Consider the following 20,254-nt stretch of genomic DNA (forward strand, 5'->3'; position numbering starts at 1 on the left):
CAGTGAGGACACCCTGCAGTAGGACGCCGGACGTGGCCAAAAGGGAACCTGCGGCCACTACAACCGAACCCGCCTCCGGGTCTCTGCGGGGCTGCACAGGTGGATTTTCTGAGCAGGGCGCTAAGACTTTCGACTTTCGGATGAGGATCGCTTTGAAAAATTCGGAGGCTGAAGAGGGCGTCTTAGGGCCCTCTGTCCTCTTCGCCCGCGAATAAGGGAGAAGCGGCCGTGCACACGGACACGTTGCAGCTAAAGGAGGGCTGACGGCTGCAACTCCGCTAGGGCTGCTCGCGCCTGCGCTCAGCTGCCAGAGGCTGGGGACCTGCCCCTGCCCACAGGCGCCAGCTGTAGCAGGAGGCGCCCCGACCGACCAGCCGATGGCCCCCCGACCTGAGCAGGCAGCCCGGCGGGGCACCCGTCCTTCACGTGCCAATTCAGGCGGGACGCGTGGTCCGCGCAGGCGCGTCGGCGGGCACGCCCCTCCCCCCTTCCGCGCGCTCACCGGCTGTGCTCCCCGTCGCTGCCGCCTTCCTCCTTTCCCCAGGGGCGCGTCCTCCTCTGCGGGGACGGGGCTGTGCTGTCCCCCACACGTCTGCGTCCTGGAAGACGCACTCCGGGATCCCGACCCGTCGGCTCCCACGGGCGAGCCACGCGTCAACAGGCCGGGTGTGAGCGGACAAACGGCCAGCTGTCGGCCATCCTGTCCCGTGCGCACGCTTCGGTTTCAAGGCAGGTGTGCTTAAACCGGACGACTGGGCGAGGACCCCCGAGGGCGCGGGCGTGACCCACGGGGGGGGGGGGGGGGAGGGTTCAATCGAGGGAGGGCACCGAGCAGCACCCAGGGCCACGCGGTACAGACGTTCACTTACACGTTACAACCCCCAGAAAGCGTTTCCTCCACGCATCACCTGAGGACGAGCGTTTGGGTTTTACCGTAAGGAATTCTGACCGCTTGATGACACGAAGGCTCGTGTCCAGACTACCTATCCTCTCTTGAACAGAACTGAAAAAAACAGTGTGGCCGCCGCTTCGCTATCACAAAACGCCACCTGCCGGGAGCGCTGGCATAGCCCCCAACCCTGGTAGGGCTGGGGTTGGGGGGGGGGGGGGTGGTGGGAGGCAGGGGTAGGGAGCTAGGAGAAATGCAAACCCGACTGTCAGGAAAACGGACTTCTAGCCCCAAGATGATTGCTCAGGATCTGTGTGCTTGGACGAGCCCCTTCGTCTCAGTTTTTCATCTCTAAAATGAGAGTTCTTTTTTTTTTTTTTTTAATTTTTTTTTTTTAACGTTTATTTATTTTTGAGACAGAGAGAGACAGAGCATGAACGGGGGAGGGGCAGAGAGAGAGGGAGACACAGAATCTGAAACAGACTCCAGGCTCTGAGCAGTCAGCACAGAGCCCGACGCGGGGCTCGAACCCACGGACCGCGAGATCGTGACCTGAGCCGAAGTCGGACGCTTAACCGACTGAGCCACCCAGGCGCCCCTAAAATGAGAATTCTAAAACCTGTTTGTTCCATCACCCACTCACTCCCGCCCCCCAGGATTCCTATCAGATCAGGCTGTTAAAAACCTGTAAAATGCAATTCAAGTGAACAGCACTGTTATTCTATAGTCTCATATTTACTCTTAAGATGATGGAGAAAAGCTGAAATCGGTCCCCATTCGTAAGAAGCTAACTCTGAGAAAAGCTGTAAGTAAGTAACACTAAAGGGTCAGTTCGCTGTCCATTGAGACTGAGAGATCCCAGAGATTTAATTCTCTGATACCGAAGTGAATTTGATTCTCATCTTACAATACGACCAAACTGCTCCCGCCTGCACTCACTACACTGCAATATCTAGAAAGCAGTATTTTTGATACTTCACCATCGAACTTGAATCCCTATTACCTGGCGCCATAAGGCAATAAAAGTGGCCGTGGGCTTTATCATGGGTCCAAAAAATAGGGGTTTGGCCAGGTAAATACTTATTACGAGCATAGTAACTGACAGATGCTGTGTTGTACTACAAAGGCCACTCAGCTTGGAGACACGGGTTCTGGAACCAGCCCTTCTCAACAGTGAATCTACACATCGAGCCATCACATGTTACGGAATTCGTTGGGCCTTAGTGTCGTTATCTATAAAGTGAAGATAAAAACTGATACTTGGTTAGACTGCGTGGGACACACAAAGTGACAACGTTTGTGTAAGTATTTGCGATACAAACAGCACAAGCAAATGTAAGCTTACTGCAGTACTAGTATCTGTAATAAAACAAGAAGGAAGCTGAGACTCGGTACATCTCAGGGCACCGTGAGTCCCTTCCGTTCTGGAAGAGAATGAAACTAAACCTTCCCCAATGACAGATGAAGACAAAAGGCCTTTCATTCACTTAGAGATCTTGCAAGAAGAAAACGAGGGCAGAGAATGGATGAAGGCACTGGTCATGCATGCTGGCCTCCTGCTGAAGTTATCTGGACCTCTTTTGTCCCCACCCCTAAATCTGAGGTAGAAAGGTTTCATTAAGTCTTTGGTTTAATATTAAAACAAACTTACTGTGAATAGCTTTTATCTTACAAAATATTAACTGTAGCACAGAATGTCACTCAGGACAAAGGGTCAATAGCACTCACGTATTTTGGTACATTAAGCTATGGTGAAAACGTAAATAAATAATACGGCTAAAAGTACATGAAGTCAATCTGAAAAACATCACTCCCAAAGAAACTGATCAAAAAGAAAGAAACAGCAAAGCTAACGCTGATGAACTCAGAGACACAGTGATGATGGCAATGGAGTAAATGCGGCAAGAAGGAACTGATACAAAGCTCTACTAGCATCTGCTTTCACATAGAGATGTTTACCTGTATCTGAGGGTTAGGGACCAGGATGTATCTTTTTATCTATGTGCTGCACTTTATTTTTATTGGACACTGACATAACAGCACTTTTCCTTATTCTCCATGAACTTTAGATAAGCCATTAAAGGCATCAGTTCATGGCAACATAGGCTTCAAAGATAAACATTTGGAATTTGTTTTAATTGCGTAGGTATCCATCTATCAAACATCCAGATATCTAGAAATATCCAAATTACTGCATATAGAGTTTAACCGGCATGTGATTAAGATGTGGTGGTTGACATGTCCTGGTATTAACCAACAGACCATATGCCCAGTGGCCAGGGCTCCCCAATATCCTTGAAAGATCCGAAAGGCTGACAGAATGAACAATGTGGACAGTGTAACCATTTTTCTTTTCAGAACCATTAACGTGGTCCTATAATTAAACACGTTGAATCAAAAGAGTCTTTACCAATTTCTATCATGAATAAGTATCACAGAAAATTTCTACTTAGCCAGATAGGTATTTATTTTGACAAACTTTGCAGGGGGCAAACATAAAGCTCTTTTAAATTTCAACAACAACACAAAGAAGGTTTGTGTAGATTAATGTTAGTGAAAACTCAGAAAAACAAATTCCTCATAAATCACAAGGTGAACGAGGCATTGGTAAGCAAACCAGTCAGCACAGACAAACGCAGGGGCAGTCAGAAACCTCCTTTGCTAGAACACAGCTCTGAGAATCGGCAAATTCCCTGACTGACATTTTCTTTAGGCTGTATGCAGATGATATCAAAGTTACTGGTTGAGAAGTGAAAAAAATCACAAGTGCTCAGTTATTTGGTGATATGAGGTTAAAGACTGACAGATTTTTCAATTCACATTTTTAAAATGATTATGTCCACACAAAAATCTGAAAGACAAGTTACAAAATAAGAATAAAAGGTTAACAGCTACTAGGAGCAGACTAAAAGGAAAGTATCTCTGGTTTATCACTGATTTCAATTGTCTTGAAGATGCTATCAGTTAAAGTCTGGATATTTGTAGACATTCATTTTGGGCGAATCAATGTATAGGTTTCAATAAGCCAAATTATTCTAAGTGGATTATCTTTGCCAGGACACAAGTCATGGTCCTGAAAGCATTTTCAATACTTTAATTCTTATTAATGTACCTTTTCCTACAGTAAAGGAAGGAAGGAGGAAATTATAGAGAACTCCGCATTAGCACACAACAAATTTCATTTCCCTGTCATCCAACCCACTGTTGGCCAGGCAATGTCGGTGTTTGCAATGAAATAATCCAAAGCGAATTAGCCTGGACTCTTGGTTGTAAGTAATAGAAAATGACGCTATGAGATGATTTCATCAGCCGTGAGAAAGAGGGAGAACCAGACTCAACAGTAGTAAGAAAAAGGGACAACTGGAGTCAAAACCACAGCACAATGAGACCATTCCCGCTGCCACTGCTGATTATCACAGCCACAGACTGGACTCCACTGCAGAACAGCAGAGCCACAGATGGACTCGGTAGCTGCAAGAGCCACAGACAGACTCTGTGGCTGAATATCGGAGCCACAGACAGACTCTGTGGCTGCGAGAGCCGCAAACTGGACTCCGTGACTGTGATCCCCTAAAGCCAGGTGTTTTCTCTGTCAATACACTCACACATGGTCCCTCCTTTGAGACACCTAACCCTAAATGAAATGGAGATGAGCATAGGGAATTGGTAAGACCACACGCCCGACCTGTTTCTGCACAGCGACCTGGAAAAAAGTACCTGTGTGTTCAGTGTCTGTAGACTCACACAGTGTGGGGAGTTCTCCAACACGGGAAGGACGTCCACCTGCGGGGCAGCTACCCAAGCAAAGAGACCAGTGTTCACAAAAACACATGTGAACTTAGGAAAGGTGTGTGAGATAGAGGACGATGGGCTATGGCATCAGAATAAGTGTTAATTTTGGAATTTCAGCTCCCTATTTCCCAAATTTATAACCTCCAGCGTATTTCCTGTCCTTTCTAAGGATCTACTAGCTTGTAATTCCCGAGGGCAAGATCTGTGTCTGACTTGTTTGGGTGGTATTTCCCGCCAGAGGACAAAGCCTGGCCACAAGCCAAAGTTCTAAAACACTTCTTGAATGAACAAAAAGGACAAAGTCCACTATGGAATGCTGACAACAGCATATGTCATGTGTCCTAAACCCTTACACGTTTTGTGTGTGTGATTATTTGACACGGATTGCACACCTACCCGACTAAGCTCTGTGAAATCAGGGTCAATGAGTCTAATTTCTGACTGACTGTACTGTGCAGAGTATAGGGTCTGACACTTAGTAAGGGCTAAATAACAGGTGAGTGGGTGAAACTCTGGATATTTTTCGCACCTGCAAATGTGATACAGTATCCTATTTGTTTGGGGGTTTAATGAAAATATCTAAAGGTATTCTTCCAGAGTGAGTGATCACTGTTGTTGTTTCTTTTCTGGACAAAACAAACTCCAGAGTCACAGTTAGTTATAAAGTTCTAAACCATAATTGTCTCAGGCAACAGAAAATGGTGTGCCATTGTATTTATTTATCTATTTTGCTCTCATTCATTGATGTTCTCGCCTCCTTGTACCTGCTGAGAGCCCCTCTGGTCCAGGGAACGTGCTTCAGGTTTTATTTCATCAAAGTCAGCATCCTCCAATTTCCAACCCACAGAGCAGGTTCATTTTCTTGAAAAAAATTCGTAAATGAGGGCATGGCTATGTGATACTGGACTTTTGTTATTTCCAAGACCACAAGAGTTGTCTCATACCATGTAAGAAATGAACATATTAAAAATATTATAAACAAGACCCTCACCCCAGCTTCTTCGTCCTATATCCGTGTTTGCCGGTAAGGCACCGGCAGTAATGCGTGCTTCTAACTGCTGAGCACACATGCTCAAATAAGAACATTTTATTTTGAAAAAGAAAAGTCATTTTGATAAAAACTGATAAAATCAGGCCTCAGGAGCAACAATAAAATGCAACCCAGTGACAGATGGTTCTGGCACAACGGTGAGGGGCAGGGTTGCCAGATAATGCTTCCTAGGCACAGCTAAGAAACCCAAATAAGGAGAACAAGGATAAGGAGCAGATAAAAACATGTATTTGTGTATGCAACTAATATATACATTTTTTTAAAGCACGAAAATTTCTGAAAAGAGGCACACATTAAATGTCAATACTGAAAGGGTTTAGTGAAAGACCAGTAAAAGGAACAAGGGATTTCATCTGTGTATGTCATCATGACGTTTCGATACCACGTGGAATAGAGATAATCTTAAAAGCATGAGGTGGTGGGTCAGGAGCTGGGCATGTGACAGGGTCAGAAGCAACACGAAATTAGACTGTGGAACAGCAAGTCTGCTTCCTAGAGTAAAATGGAGAAACACCCTCTGAATTCTGCGGAAAATTCATTTTTAGCCCAGCGTGCAGGGTCATGACTGAATTCCATCGAACCGTGCGACAGATCACAGACATTTAAAAATAACCAAAGATTTAACAGTTAATCTTCCAGGTACCCTTTCCGAGGGAGTTTTACAAAAGGCGCTCGTGGAAAGTAAAGCAAGAGGAAGGTACAGGATCCAGAAAAGAGGCCTCACGTGATGAAGGACGGCTAAAGAGGGTCCCAGGGTACCTGCCCTGCAGCAGGTGACAAGTGACGGGTCCAGACCGCAGCAGGAGGGAAGACAGGAGGAGGAGGAGGAGGAGGAGGAGCAGGAGGAGGAGGAAAACCAGGAGTTTAAAAACGACAAGCCAGATGTGTGATGTGGTATGTTCTAGCGCTGTAAAAATTAGGGCTTGTGTGGAAAATCATCGCTTCTGGGAAAAGTGATGGAAGATAAATAGATAATTATGTAAATAAAAGCTATAAGGCAATAATTAAATATGAGGAAAAATAATATGAGTAAAGAATACATCATCTATACTTTTGGCCTCATCAGTGAAAACATACATATGTATTTACCTACACAGAATAGTGTAAGAGCCTGCTACTGGTTTCACTAATTATACTGCAATTATGTTGGGAAAATAAAAGCAGGGAAATAAGGAGGAAATTACATAAGGAAGTTAAAGGAGAACCAGTAATCTCTACCAAAATTGAAACTTCTGAAGAGTTTCTAAAGATAAAGAATACCCAATGGGAAGAGGTTAGTCTCTTCAACAAATGGTGTTGGGAAAACTGGACAGCAACATGCAGAAGAATGAAACTGGACCACTTTCTTACACCATACATAAAAATAAATTCAAGCTGGATTAAAGACCTAAATGTGACACCTGAAACCATGAAAATCCTAGAGGAGAGCACAGACAGTAATTTCTCTGACTGTAGCAACTTCTTCCTAGGCATGTCTCCTAAGGCAAGGGAAACAAAAGCAATAATAAACTATTGGGACTACATCAAAATAAAAAGCTTCTGCACAGCAAAAGAAACAATCAACAAAACTAAAAGGCAACGTATGGGAGAAGATATTTGTAAATAATATATCTGATAAAGGGTTAGTATCTAAAATATATAAAGAACTTATACAACTCAACACACAAAACCCAAATAATCCAGATATCCAGATATCCAGAAGACACATGAAAAGATGTTCAACATCACTCATCATCAAGAAAAGGCAAATCAAAACTACAATAATATATCACCACATACCTGTTGGAATGGCTAAAATCAACAACGTAATCAATAACAAGTGTTGGTAAAGATGTTGACAAAAAAAGAATCCTCATGCACTGTGGGTGTGGATGCAAACTGGTCCAGACACTGTGGAAAACAGTATGAACATTCCTCAAAAAGTTAAAAATGGAACTAACCCTATGATCCAGTATTGCCACTACTGGGTATTTAGCCAAAGAATACAAAAACACTAACTCAAAGGGATACATGCACCCTTATGTTAATAGTAGCATTATTTACAATAGCCAGATATGGAAACAGCCCAAGTGTCCCCTGACTGATGAATGGATAAAGAAGATGTGATTTATACACACACACATACAATATATATACATACAGACACATACACACACATACACACACACATATATTACTCAGCCATAAAAAAAGAATGAAATCTTGCCATTTGCAATGACATGCCCATGGATGGAGCTAGAGAGTATTTTGCTAAGCGAAATTAATCACAGCAAGACACATATACAATTTCACTCATATGTGGAATTTAAGAAACAAAACAAATGAGCAGAGTGGATAAAAGAGGGAGCATGAGGCAAACCAACAAACAGACTCTTAACCATGGAGACCACAGTGATGGTCACTGAAGGGGAGGTGGGTGGGGAACGGGTGAAATTTGTTGTGATGAGCACCGGGTGATGTAATGAAGTGTAGAATCACTATGTTGTACACCTGAAACAAATATTACACTCTATGTTAACTGGAATTTAAATAAACACTTAAACAAACAAAAAGAATTCTACAGATATACCTTCCAGGGGCACCTAGGTGGCTCAGTCAGTTAAGCATCTGACTTCGGCTCAGGTCATGATCTCACAGTTTGTGGGTTTGAGCCCCGTGTCAGGCTCTGTGCTGACAGCCCAGAGCCTAGAGCCTGCTTGAGATTCTGTGTCTCCCTCTCTCTCTGCTCCTCCCCCACCCTCACTCTGTCTCTCAAAACTAAATAATAAAAAAAAATTTTTTTTAAAGATATACCATCCAGAAATATGAATACAACTATCAGAAAAAATAGATGGAAGAATCAAAAGTGACTGTCATTAGAGAGAGGAATTTGGAAGACAAGTGAGGGTGGCTGTGGAAAATCTGGTTTTGAGTATGAGGTTTATAGAGCTATTTACTATTTCTATCTAAACAATATGGCATTATTACTTAGGACATAGTAACTATAAAAGATAAATGAAACAATAGGCTTGGGGTGCTGGGTGGCTCAGTAGATTAAGCATCCAACTCTTGATCTCGATTTAGGTCATGATCTCAGGGTCGTGAGATTGAGCCCCACATTCGGCTCTGTGCTGACAGCATGGAGTCGGCTTGGGATTCTGTATCTTTCGTCCCCTCTTCTGTCAAAATAAATAAACAAGAAGGAAAGAAAGAGAGAGACAGAGAGACAGAGAGAGAGAGAGAGAAAGAAAGAAAGAAAGAAAGAAAAAAAGAAAGAAAGAAAGAAAGAAAGAAAGAAAGAAAGAAAGAAAACAAACAAACAACAGGCTCCAGAAAGGCCAAAAAGAAATGCAATAAAATAAGAAAAGTCAAGACGCAATATTGGACATGAAGAGAAAAATTTATGCTTATAAATATGTATAATAATTTATATTTATAATACAAAGATGTATCTAGAAAATCTCTATGCCAGTCAAGTGAACAATTCTTTCACTTAATAAAAGCGTTCAGTAAGCAAATACAGGATAAGCATATAACACTGAGCAGCTTCCCTACAGACCCCCAGAAGGTATCATGGTACGCGGGCTGCCTCTGCCACCCAACCCTCCCCCACTGCCTACAGACACCCCCAGTTCCACGGAGGGAAGCACTTCACCAGGAAATACAGTGTTTGTGGGAAATAATCCCAGGAGTCCAACTCCGTCTGTGGAAGTCGGAAGGACGTAAATCTTTCCCTCCCAACTCCTTGGAGTACAGAGGACACATATCCTGCCTCAGCTCCACCCCCCTGGCCTCTCCAGGATCTTTCACGTCCAGCTCACGACTCAAGTTCACACAGAACGACTGGACCGGATCTACTGCAGCGGCAGAGATCCTGGCTTGTGCTTGGCTGGTTCAGTGTCACCGTATTTCCTTTTTCTCAGCACTCTGGAAGTGCTTCACTATCCCCTACTGAAAAGCTTCCTGGTGCCTACTTGTGAGCCTCCCAATATCTTTGGAAAAAGTCTTTATTGCCTATTTTTGTCCAGAGAATGTTGTTGCTTGCAACTAGAATCCTAACTGATACGAGCACCTGGGGATAAACACAACGAGAAATTGTTACGAGGTATGTAGTAAAATGCCAAAGCCTTACTGAAGAAGATAAAGAAGGCTCAATAATAATAATAAATTACCAGAGAAGTCGAATGTCCAAATATCTGTCTAAATTCAGTACAATTTCTGAATTCAGAAAATTTCTCAAAAAAATTCAGAAAATTTCTCAAAGACAGTTTACAGAACCTGACGTGATTCTCAAGTTCATCGGGAAATAAAATGCTCAAGAATGCACAGGATAACTTTCAAAAGGAAGGACGATGATAAAGCTATCGTATTGTTACAGGGAAACACAAGTCCATGGAAGTAAGGAGTCTATAATCATAACCTTATTAACGAAGGTGGGAGAATTCCAAATCACTGGAAGAAACAGACAAGCAATATTTAGGAACTTCTATTACTTATTCGTACCAGAAAGGAAAGCAATTCTTCGAGATCTACAGAGCCAATGTAGGAAAATATTCTTCCACATGAAATGAAAAAGGACACAGTAAGTTAGATATAAAAATCAAAAGCCGTAAGGAAGAAAGACTGGCATTAACTTCTGGAGGAGGAAAAGCACCAGTGTCAAAATTAAAGGATAAATGATAATTTGAAAGTATTTAATATTCGATCAAAATTAACACCCAGAATATATATTAACCTTCTATATATTAAGAAAAAAACATACCTAGAAATTAGATTATATGAACAAGATTTCCAAGAATCAATACAAAACACATGGAAGGAAGTATAAATATGATCAATACTGATAGAAGTGAGAAAGTGCAAGTTACAATGGCTCAAAATACTTCTTTTTGTGTCCTCTACTTTGGAAACAATTCAAAACTTCAGACAAACAATACTGGAAACATTGAAGAGAAACAAGTACACAAAAGAATTGGAGGGAAAGTGCAACTCATATCCAGGAGGATATGCTGCCATGTTTTATGGAAAGTTTTTGAATCAAGTAATTCAAATTCCAGTTTTCTATCATTCAGAAATTATCTTATATTTGCATATATAATAGCATTTATGAAACAATATTTTAAAAACTGAAAACCTGGAGGGTCACCTGGGGGCTCAGTTAGTTCACTGTCCGACTTCAGCTCAGGTCATGATCTCAAAGATCGTGAATTCAAGCCCCGTGTCGGGCTCTGTGCTGACAGCTCAGAGCCTGAAGCCTGCTTCAGATTCTATGTCTCCCTCTCTCTCTGCCCCTGCCCTGCTCACACTCTGCCTTTCAAAAAAAAAATTAAAAAATTAAAAAAAAAAACACTTAAAAAACTGAAAACGTGGAAATAATTTAATATTCATTGATAGAGCACTGGTTTAAAAGATTGGTGCCACACTGGAACAGAACTGATTGGGAGAAAATGCATCCAGAATTTGGTGACCGGTTCAAGGCCAGAGGTCAGATTCCTGGAGAGACAGATGCAGGCCCCTGGTACTCAGGTTACAACCTGGATGAATAGAAGTGTCTGCTTCTCCTTGGCCTAATCAAGGGCTCCAGCCAGAGAGGATGGCAGAAACTCCATTTCCAGCACTGTGCCACCGTTTCTGCACCCCAAAGAAAGGGAGGAGTGTGCGTTGTTCATGGCCATGACTTCCCTGAAGCACCGGGCTGCAGAGCACTTCTCCCGCAAGCAGTCGGCTCTGCCGGGAAGCTGGCCTGCAAAGGATCAGCTTTGTGCAAGGGGCAAAAAGCCAAGAGTTATTTTCACAATTCTGTGATCTGACAGTGAAACTACTGGCAGCCTGAAACCACCAAGAGTGAGATGATTTCCACCTTGCAAGTCCGTAAAGGTAGAGATCAGGGCTTTAGTGTTCTTTCCCCAATGAGGCGGTGGTTACACATTTCCCAGCACAACACTGCTTTTATTTCTAGCTTCTCATTGTGAAACATTATATAAACATTTACAAGAATGAGGCAGAGCTATCTGTACCAAAAAGAAATAAATTTACGACAAGAAGTCATTTCGAGGACATGACAATTCCATGAAGAACCATGTTTATAGAATAGGATCTTTGTGGAAAAGAAAAGCTTCTATGAATGTGCACATATGTAAATATATAGAATAAAAGCTGCAGGAATTCACATAAAATAGCCAAGCAAGGTTGGCTGTGTGGATCACGGTGGGGTTGGGGTTTGCTTCTCTAAACATCTCTCTACATAGAATATATAACCTATGATAGAGACTACTTTCAAAATCTGTAATAAGATAATGTCAATATGCTTGTATAACATATTTAAATACTAAAGCTAAATAATAAAGAATAAGGAAATATTTGCCAAACATCCAATGTATTAATAGTTTCAATATGCAAAACTTTCTGATAAAGAATAAAATTAAGAAAGACAGCAATGAATAAATTATACTAATACAGAGGAAGGGCACACAAAATAGTAATTTACCTTCGTGGCAAATGATCATAAACAGAAAAAGAAGAAAATAAAAATAAAGTGTTCAAGCATTCAAAAAATTTCAAATTTAAATATTATTGTTGGACATAAAAACATATATTACAGGTACAGTTACATAGAAACTTGCCCATAGTGCCATTACAATAACTAATTGTGGGGCACATGGGTGACTCAGTCAGTTGAGCGTCCGACTTTCGCTCAGGTCATAATCTTACAGTTCATGAGTTCAAGCCCCACATCAGGCTCTGTGCTGACAGCTCAGAGCCTGGAGCCTGCTTCACATTCTGTGTCTCCTTCTCTCTCTGCCCCTCCCCCACTCATGCTCTTTCTCTCTCTCAAAAATAAAACAAAAACGTTAAAAAAAATTTTAGAATATGGGGCGCCTGGATGGCTCACTCAGTTGAGGGGCTGACTTCAGCTCAGGTCATGATCTCATGGTTCGTGTGTTCGAGCCCCATGTCGGGCTCTGTGCTCGTCGGGTTCAGCTTTGAGCCTGGAGCCTGTTTCAGATTCTATGTCTCCCTCTCTCTCTGCCCCTAACCCACTCGCATTCTGTCTCTGTCTCTCTCAAAAATAAATAAACATTAAAAAAATTTTTTTTAATTTTAGAATAATTGATATATTTCCTAAAATAATGTTTTCAGTATGTATTGAGAGTCATTAATATCATTACAATTTTTAGCCAAGGTTTTACAGATTTCTGAATATACATTAAGGAAATAGTCACAGATTCAAAAAGCATTTTTGATTAAATATTGTCATTATAGTTTAGACAACTGAAATAATGGATATTCAAAATATACAATAAAGGGCACTAAAAGCATCCTGTAAATCCCTCACTTATTAAGTTATACTTAGGGGTGCCTGGGTGGCTCAGTCAGTTGAGCGTCTGACTCTTGCTTTCAGTTCAGGTCATGATCATGATCTCATACTTGTAAGATTCAGCTCTGCATCAGGCTCCGTGCTGACAGTGTGGAGCCTTCTTGGGATTATCTCCCTCTCTTTCTCTCCCTCTCCCTCTCTCTCTCAATCTCTCCTACCCTCACTCCCTTTTTCTGCCCCTCACCCCCCCATACACACACTCTCTCGCTCTCTGTCAAACAAAAAACCAAAGTTATATTTACATTCATTTTATTTTTAAAAAGTTGAGACGAGGGGCTACCTGGCTGGCTCAGTTGGTAGCACGTGCAATGCTTGATCTTGGGACTGTGAGTTTGAGCCCCACATTGGGTGTAGAGATTACTTTTAAAACATGTGAAGATTAGACTGGGCAATTTTTATTTGGCAGGGCATAATAAATGACAGCTACTGCTAGTTTTTTTAATGTTCAAAATAAAAAATAAAATTAAAAAGCGAGGTGTATAACGTGATATACTTGCCTTAACCCCTTCCCCTACTTTTTCCTTACCTAGCTTTCATTTATCATTCAGGATCAACCTGAATGTCACTTTCCTAGAGGAGCTTTGTCTGGCCTCTCTCCACCCAAATTCCCTCTGTTATATATTCAGAGGACACACTGTTCTTCTTCCTTGCAATTATAGTTATCATTTATTATTTTCAAGTTATTTAATGGTAACTTTCACAAGAAACACAAAATATAAATACAAAAGGGGCTATTTGTCTTACATTTAATGTATGTCCAGCATCTAAAACTTGTGAATACTCCAGAATAGGTTGAGAAAATGAATACAAATGATTGATAGATTTAATGGTTGCTTGATTGATATTAAAAATAAAAAACAGGGGCACCTGGGTGGCTCAGTTGGTTGAGCGTCCAACTTCGGCTCAGGTCATGACTTGTGGTCTTCTGAGTTTGAGCCCCTGGTCAGGCTCTGTGCTGACAGCTCAGAGCCTGGAGCCTGCTTCTGATTCTATGTCTCCCTCTCTCTCTGCCCCTCCCCCACTCATGCTCTGTCTCTCTCTGTCTCAGAAATCAACATTAAAAAAAAATTTAAAAATAAAAAACAAAAGAAAATTTTCCAAAACGGTACTAGTGGGTTATTTAAATGTTGAGATCATACACATTTTTGTAGTCACATCTAAGTCTTTATGTACTTATTTTACGAGTTTTATAAAGTGATTTTTTTATCAACTATATAATCAGAAAATCAATTATTATTTTGAAAATTGTGGCAACAGGAGTTAATAATTTAACAGAAAAATAAATAATGGAAAAAATAATTTAGTGGAATTTTCCAAATCATTACTAGCTAAAGTAGAAACTGAATCGAAAACTGAAGGAATTTATCCAAAATAATCTGAATGCACATAAATCTAAACATAATCCTTCCATTTCAGTACATATTGTTAAAAGTAAAAATTTTATCTATAATGTAGCTTTTAAGTGAAAATACAAGTTATATTTTTGACACAGGAATCAATAATCTAGTTTCCATTCCTGGTTTTGCCACTAATTTTTGGTCAACAGTAAATTTACCTCTCAGAGCCCAAGTATTTGTAATCTGTGAGAATACTGGATTATAGTTTTCTACCTTTAGCATCTCAGCTTTTCCCAACTTTCCAGATTCACAGAAGGCATTGCCTGAGTTCAGGAACAGACTTTGGACGATCCCCTTTATAGATTCTCCAATCGCCCACATGCGTGTTTGTAATGGCGGCAGGTGGGGGGAGAGTAAAGACGAAGTTCATGTGACTCATCGGGGCTCATTAAAGGACTAAACATGACAGGACCTGACATTCCCAGGTTCCCACCAAGTAGACAGGCTGACAAATCAGACAACTTATGATTATAGTCTCCGTAAGTGAGTAGGTACAGCTTTGAACTTGAGATAGACAGCAGCGGCTTTGTGACTTCACGGACTTAAATTACTTTCAGGGAGGCTGGCAATCCAAAAGAAAGACAAATGCTGACTTAAACAGATACAATGTCTCCATGTTGTTTCTCTGTTGTTTCTCTGTTGACTGCTAGAGCAGTCTAGCTTCGTCATAAGGCAGATGGAATTATGTGCGGTATGATATTGTAAAGCAGCAATACTAAAAACGGCCTTAAATTTCCCAGATGAGCACACAGGTAATCTCTTAAAAGAAATCTACTTTCACACACTACACAGTTGACTCCATTCACATTTTGCTTCATATTTATTTTTCTCCAAAGGAAACCTCTACAGCTTACCGAAGATAATCACAACCCAACTCAAGTAAAACCTTAGCTTATCGACTGACCTCAAGGATCACCCACAGATCCTCACTGTCTGGCAAACACATCCCTGTTTTCTATTCTTGAAGATAACTTTAGCTAATTTGCAGCTTCTCTTGCAACTCTGCTAATACAATCAGGATTCTCTTCTACTCTCTATCATCAGATTTCTAAAATAACTCTTAAAATGTTTTTAAAAATATTACACTCAGCAGTCAGTTACAGTAGGAAGATCACTGGTAATTGAAACATTAATGGATCTCGAGTTTTTAATTTCTAAAATAAACCTATTTTGGGGGGAAAAAATGACTAGCCCAAGAAAGCCTAAATACCTACTAACGAAAAGAATCCATTTTAAAGCTAGTTTAGAAAGACCACATGTGACTAAGGAAGTACAGAAGGATCCCTGGAGAACTCGTGAAGATCTGTGAAATGGAATACCAGGTAAATGTTCTTACTGAAATTTGGTAATAATGAAAAACATCGTTTTTGTTTGTTTGTTTTTAAGTTAAGGCGCCATCATATCCCCAGTGGATTCTGAAGTCAAGAACTTAACAAGAAGGATGACCAGGTTGCAGATTTTTCCACAAGCTTACCATACAGCTAAAGGGACAAGAATAATCGTCAGTGTGATATTGTTCAGTAACATCATTCCTTTTACAGAGAGGAAGGCCATATCTCCAGGCCTTCGGGTAGAAATCCTTCGTCTTCTTCCTCAGGTAGGAAAAGATAGGGTCCTAGTTTTTATTTGTTATTTCCTTTACTACTTTTTCCCTGTGACTATCTAATGTTTTAGAAGATATGTATATTTATTGGTCACTGTTGATGGATTAGAAATATCAATTAAATTGAAATACTCTACATATTCATTATTAAAAATTAATGTCCACAGTAAAATATAGTGTTCTTAATTTCATATTTATAAAAATATGAGTAATCAACTTATTTTTAAATAAAGCAGTGGCCACTTTGAAAATCTCTTCTAAGTAAGTAATTCTACTCACCTGGTGACATATTCTTACTGACGAGAGTGCATGTGATTAAAAGCGTAGATATAAATACCGGTAAGACTGTCTTCCATTCAGTCCTATTTTCTCCCCTTCAGGCCAGTTCTCAGTGTCTGTCAGCTTCTGCGTAGCCATTCATTTCCATTAAACCCCTGGCCTCCCATTGAATCAATGTGTGTATACAGATGTTATTCCAGAGTCTCTTGGAACATAATTTGTTCCCTAAGAGTAATGGGTATTATGATTTGAATGTCTGTGCCCTCCCCCAATCCGTATGTTGGAAGTTCAACCCCCCAGTGTGGCAGTATTACAAAGTGAGGCCGTTGAGAGACACATAGCTGGCGCTCTTTCTGACCTGAGGATACACGGAGAATGCAGCCGTTTGCAACTTGGAAGATGGTCTTAACTAGTACCTGACCCGGCTGGCCGGCATCAAGACTTCAGATTTCCAAACCCCAGGATTCTGAAAACTAAATGCCTGCTGTGGATAAACTACCCAGTTTATGGTATTTGGGGACGGCAGACTGAGCTAAGACAGTAATAAGCCTTCCAAGTATTATTGCCCCTATTAATAGAGCTAACGTTTGTTGAACATTTGTTAAATATCAGGCTCTATGCTAAGTGCTTTACGTGCAATTACCCTTTTAATCTCCTTTACAACTCTACAAAATAGGATCTATTATTATCCCACATTACAGATAAGAAATGGATCTTAGGTCACACAGCGGCCAAGTCATCGCACAGAGACTCAAACTAATCCCGGAAGACTATGTGAAACCACCCCCAGGTACTGGGACTCTAACCACTGCTTTCTCCCTTTCCTGTTTCAGCAAAGGGAAACGAGCTTCTGTTTGTTTGTTTTACCTGTATTTTTTAACTTCTGTTTCCTTCAGAAAGGGACCTCATTTTGCCTAAGGGAGGACCTGAATTACAAAAAGGTTAGCATCACAGGAGAGACTGTAAGTCATTTCACTAAATGTGCATTCAGTCCACAGATCTTATGACTCATATATATCCAGACACAGAAGGACTGTGACACAACTGTGACATCTCTGTTTCCCTGGAAATAAACTGAAACCAGAAGGCACGGAGAAGAGCATTATGTCTTGGTTTTGTTAGCTCCTCCCAGAAATACTCTGAGTGAAAAAGAATTCTCTGCCATAGGGACAATAGCAGAACAGGAGCAGAAAATATTTATGATCTATTTTCTTTTTCCAATTTCACCCAAAAAATCAACCTGTGCAACACACGTACCCTGGTGTTGGTCCACTTGTACCAACTTGGACTGGTTTGTGGGGCAAATGCAGCAGATTCACACAAACTTACAGACACAGAACGAACTGCAGGAAGAAAAGGAAGCTGACAGAGGAAACAGATTTTTTTTTAAAGAGTATTTCACCGCCCTATTCTTATATGCTTTTTTTTTTAATTTTTTTTTAACGTTTATTTATTTTTGAGGCAGAGAGAGACAGAGCGTGAACAGGGGAGGGTCAGAGAGAGAGGGAGACACAGAATCGGAAGCAGGCTCCAGGCTCCGAGCTGTCAGCACAGAGCCCAACGCGGGGCTCGAACTCACGGACCGCGAGATCGTGACCTGAGCCGAAGTCGGAAGCTCAACCGACTGAGCCACCCAGGCGCCCCTATATGCTTTTAATAAGAATGTTAGCTGTAATTAGGATCTCCCCTTATCAAGAAATCATAGTTTACAACAGAGGCTGGCACAACTCTTCCTTAAAAAGAGACAGAATACACATTTTAGGCTTTGAAGGCTAACTGGTTTCTATCACAACTGTTCCATTCTGCCATTTTATCACAACAGTAGCCACAGACTTAAACAAATGGGAATGACGGTATTCCGAAAAAACCACATTAAAACAAAACAAAACAAAACAAAAACTAGCAACCAGGCTGTTGGCCATAGTTTGAAATCCCTGGTCTAGAAGACAGAGATTCAGAAATACAAATACTTCTTATAAAATGACCTGAAACTGTTATATAATGGAATCTTAAAAGATCACACTAGAAAGCTTGTCAAAATGATTTGAGGAAGTATGTGCTAATATTCTTCCTGTTATTTATGGGTAAAAACACCATAAAACAAACAACGCACTTGATAGCTTGAGACAGTAAGATCCAATCAAGAACGAGATGTTTTTATCCGTGTCAAGACGATACAGTCGGTGAGCCTGAGCTCTGTGGCAGCATAAGCAAAATTCCATGAAAAACCATATCCACATAGAAAGATATTAAGTGAATTTGAGACCATTTCAGAATCTTGAATGTGTGATGCTCATGGAGAATCTCCAAGCTCTTCACTGAGATCCTTGCAGACACATGTCCCATATCCACTCTAGCTATTCCTTGTTCCAACTTTTAAGGAAGTTTGTTTGTTTTCACAGGATGAGAGAGAATGGGAAAGGGGCAGAGAGAGAGGGAGGGAGGGAGGGAGGGAGAGAGAGAGGGAGAGAGAGAGAGAGAGAGAGAGAGAGAGAGAAAATCTCAAGCTTCACACCCAGTGTGGACCCCAACGTGGGGCTCGATCTCACAACCATGACATCATGACCGGAACCGAAATCAAGAGTTAGATGCTCAACCAAATAAGCCACCCAGGCTCCCCTTACAGAAGATTTGAAAAGTAGTGTGCAGTTCAGGTGCAATGCATACACAGCTATACATACACATAAGACATAAGAAAGCTCACAGTCACTGCCCGGTAACCCAGAGATAAAAACTGGGCAGGACTTACAATGACTTTATAAAGAAGATGATTGGAAAATCTGCTTTTCCTCGTGTTTCCTGTACATTGTGAATTACACCATCACTTACGCAATCACATTAGCTAGAAATATCATCTTCTCCCACTCTCCACCTCCAAGCCTGGACAATCCTATAGATTCTATCTCGATACCAATTCTAAAGCATGACCCTACTCTGTACCCCCACTTCTACTATACACACACACACACACACACACACACACACACGGAAGTAACTACATGAAGTGATGGATGTGTTAACTAACCTTGTTTAGATAATCACTCCACAATGTATACGCGCGCTAAATCATCATGCTGTATACCTTAGACTTAACGTGATGTTACAGGTCAATTATATACTAATAAAGCTGGAAAAATTATGCCTCAATCAACCTGGGGGGGGGGGGAGGGAATCCATTTCATCCTTTACATCATTACCAGAATTATTTTTTGACCTCAAAACTTACATGTTCCCTGCTTTAAGTCCTGCAATGGATAAGCTCTGCATATAGGATAAACTGTGAATTTTTAGGCAAGGCATACGAGCTCCCCATGATCTATCCCTGGTCTGAAAGGCAATAAATGCACCATTTCCACTTCTTCCGGCAATCCAGCCTTCCTCCCTGGCTGCAGCTGTGGGCACATGACCCAACCTGGGCTGTCACAAAACTTGCGACCATCCACGTGGATTGGCAAAGAAGATGGCATATGACCCAAAGTGGTTCATCAGATTTATCTCCTAAATATCTCTACCCCAGCCAGGAAAGTAGCAGAGAAAGAAGAAATTGTACAGAGGAGAGTAGAAATGAGAAGTGGAGGGCATCCCGATGTTCAGATCCCTGACTACAGTCGTCCCTGAAGCCACCCTCCACCCACACTCCCTCTTCTCTTCTTCCATCTAGTGATGGGGGCGATGAACTTCCTGTTTTTGCTTAAGCTGCCATACTAGAGAACTGTCACTTGTGAATAGACAATTGTGACTACTGCAACTGCCACTTCTCACCCTCACGCTGGCTTCAGTCCTCTGTCACCTTTTCGAGGACCTGCTTCACGTCCGTAAATGCAATATGACCCCTGGACTCCTCTTTAAACCACCTGAGGCCAGAGGCAACCGCCTAGCATCCTCT

The 20,254-nt window shown here is 41.4% G+C and overlaps 2 long non-coding RNA genes across 9 annotated transcripts in view; one reads left to right on the top strand and one right to left on the bottom strand.

Annotated features, from left to right (window-relative positions):
• LOC132660785 (uncharacterized) overlaps positions 1-17,354 on the bottom strand; it is a 493,076-nt gene extending 475,722 nt beyond the window's left edge. For 3 of the 7 annotated variants that reach the window (XR_009601889.3, XR_009601888.3, XR_009601882.3), the window contains exons 1-2: positions 17,236-17,353; positions 16,369-16,726 (exon numbers count right to left, since the gene is read on the bottom strand). This is a non-coding gene — a long non-coding RNA (uncharacterized LOC132660785). Of the gene's footprint in view, positions 1-5,390; positions 5,543-15,991; positions 16,079-16,368; positions 16,727-17,235 lie in introns of those variants that run through there. The other 4 variants (XR_009601883.3, XR_009601887.3, XR_009601885.3 and 1 more) reach the window with 4 other exon arrangements.
• Positions 806-17,995, top strand: LOC144612885 (uncharacterized). 2 transcript variants are annotated; one of them, XR_013549987.2, is made up of 5 exons: positions 806-1,082; positions 2,016-2,190; positions 15,873-16,083; positions 17,070-17,158; positions 17,360-17,995. It is a non-coding gene; the product is annotated as an uncharacterized LOC144612885 (long non-coding RNA). The 2 variants fall into 2 exon arrangements; XR_013549986.1 differs by lacking the exon at positions 17,360-17,995 and adding an exon at positions 17,265-17,336.
• The last annotated feature ends 2,259 nt before the right edge of the window (positions 17,996-20,254 follow it).

The sequence above is a fragment of the Panthera onca genome, chromosome D1, assembly GCF_046562875.1.
Source record: "Panthera onca isolate mPanOnc1 chromosome D1, mPanOnc1 haplotype 2, whole genome shotgun sequence".
Classification (NCBI taxonomy): Eukaryota; Metazoa; Chordata; class Mammalia; order Carnivora; family Felidae; genus Panthera; species Panthera onca.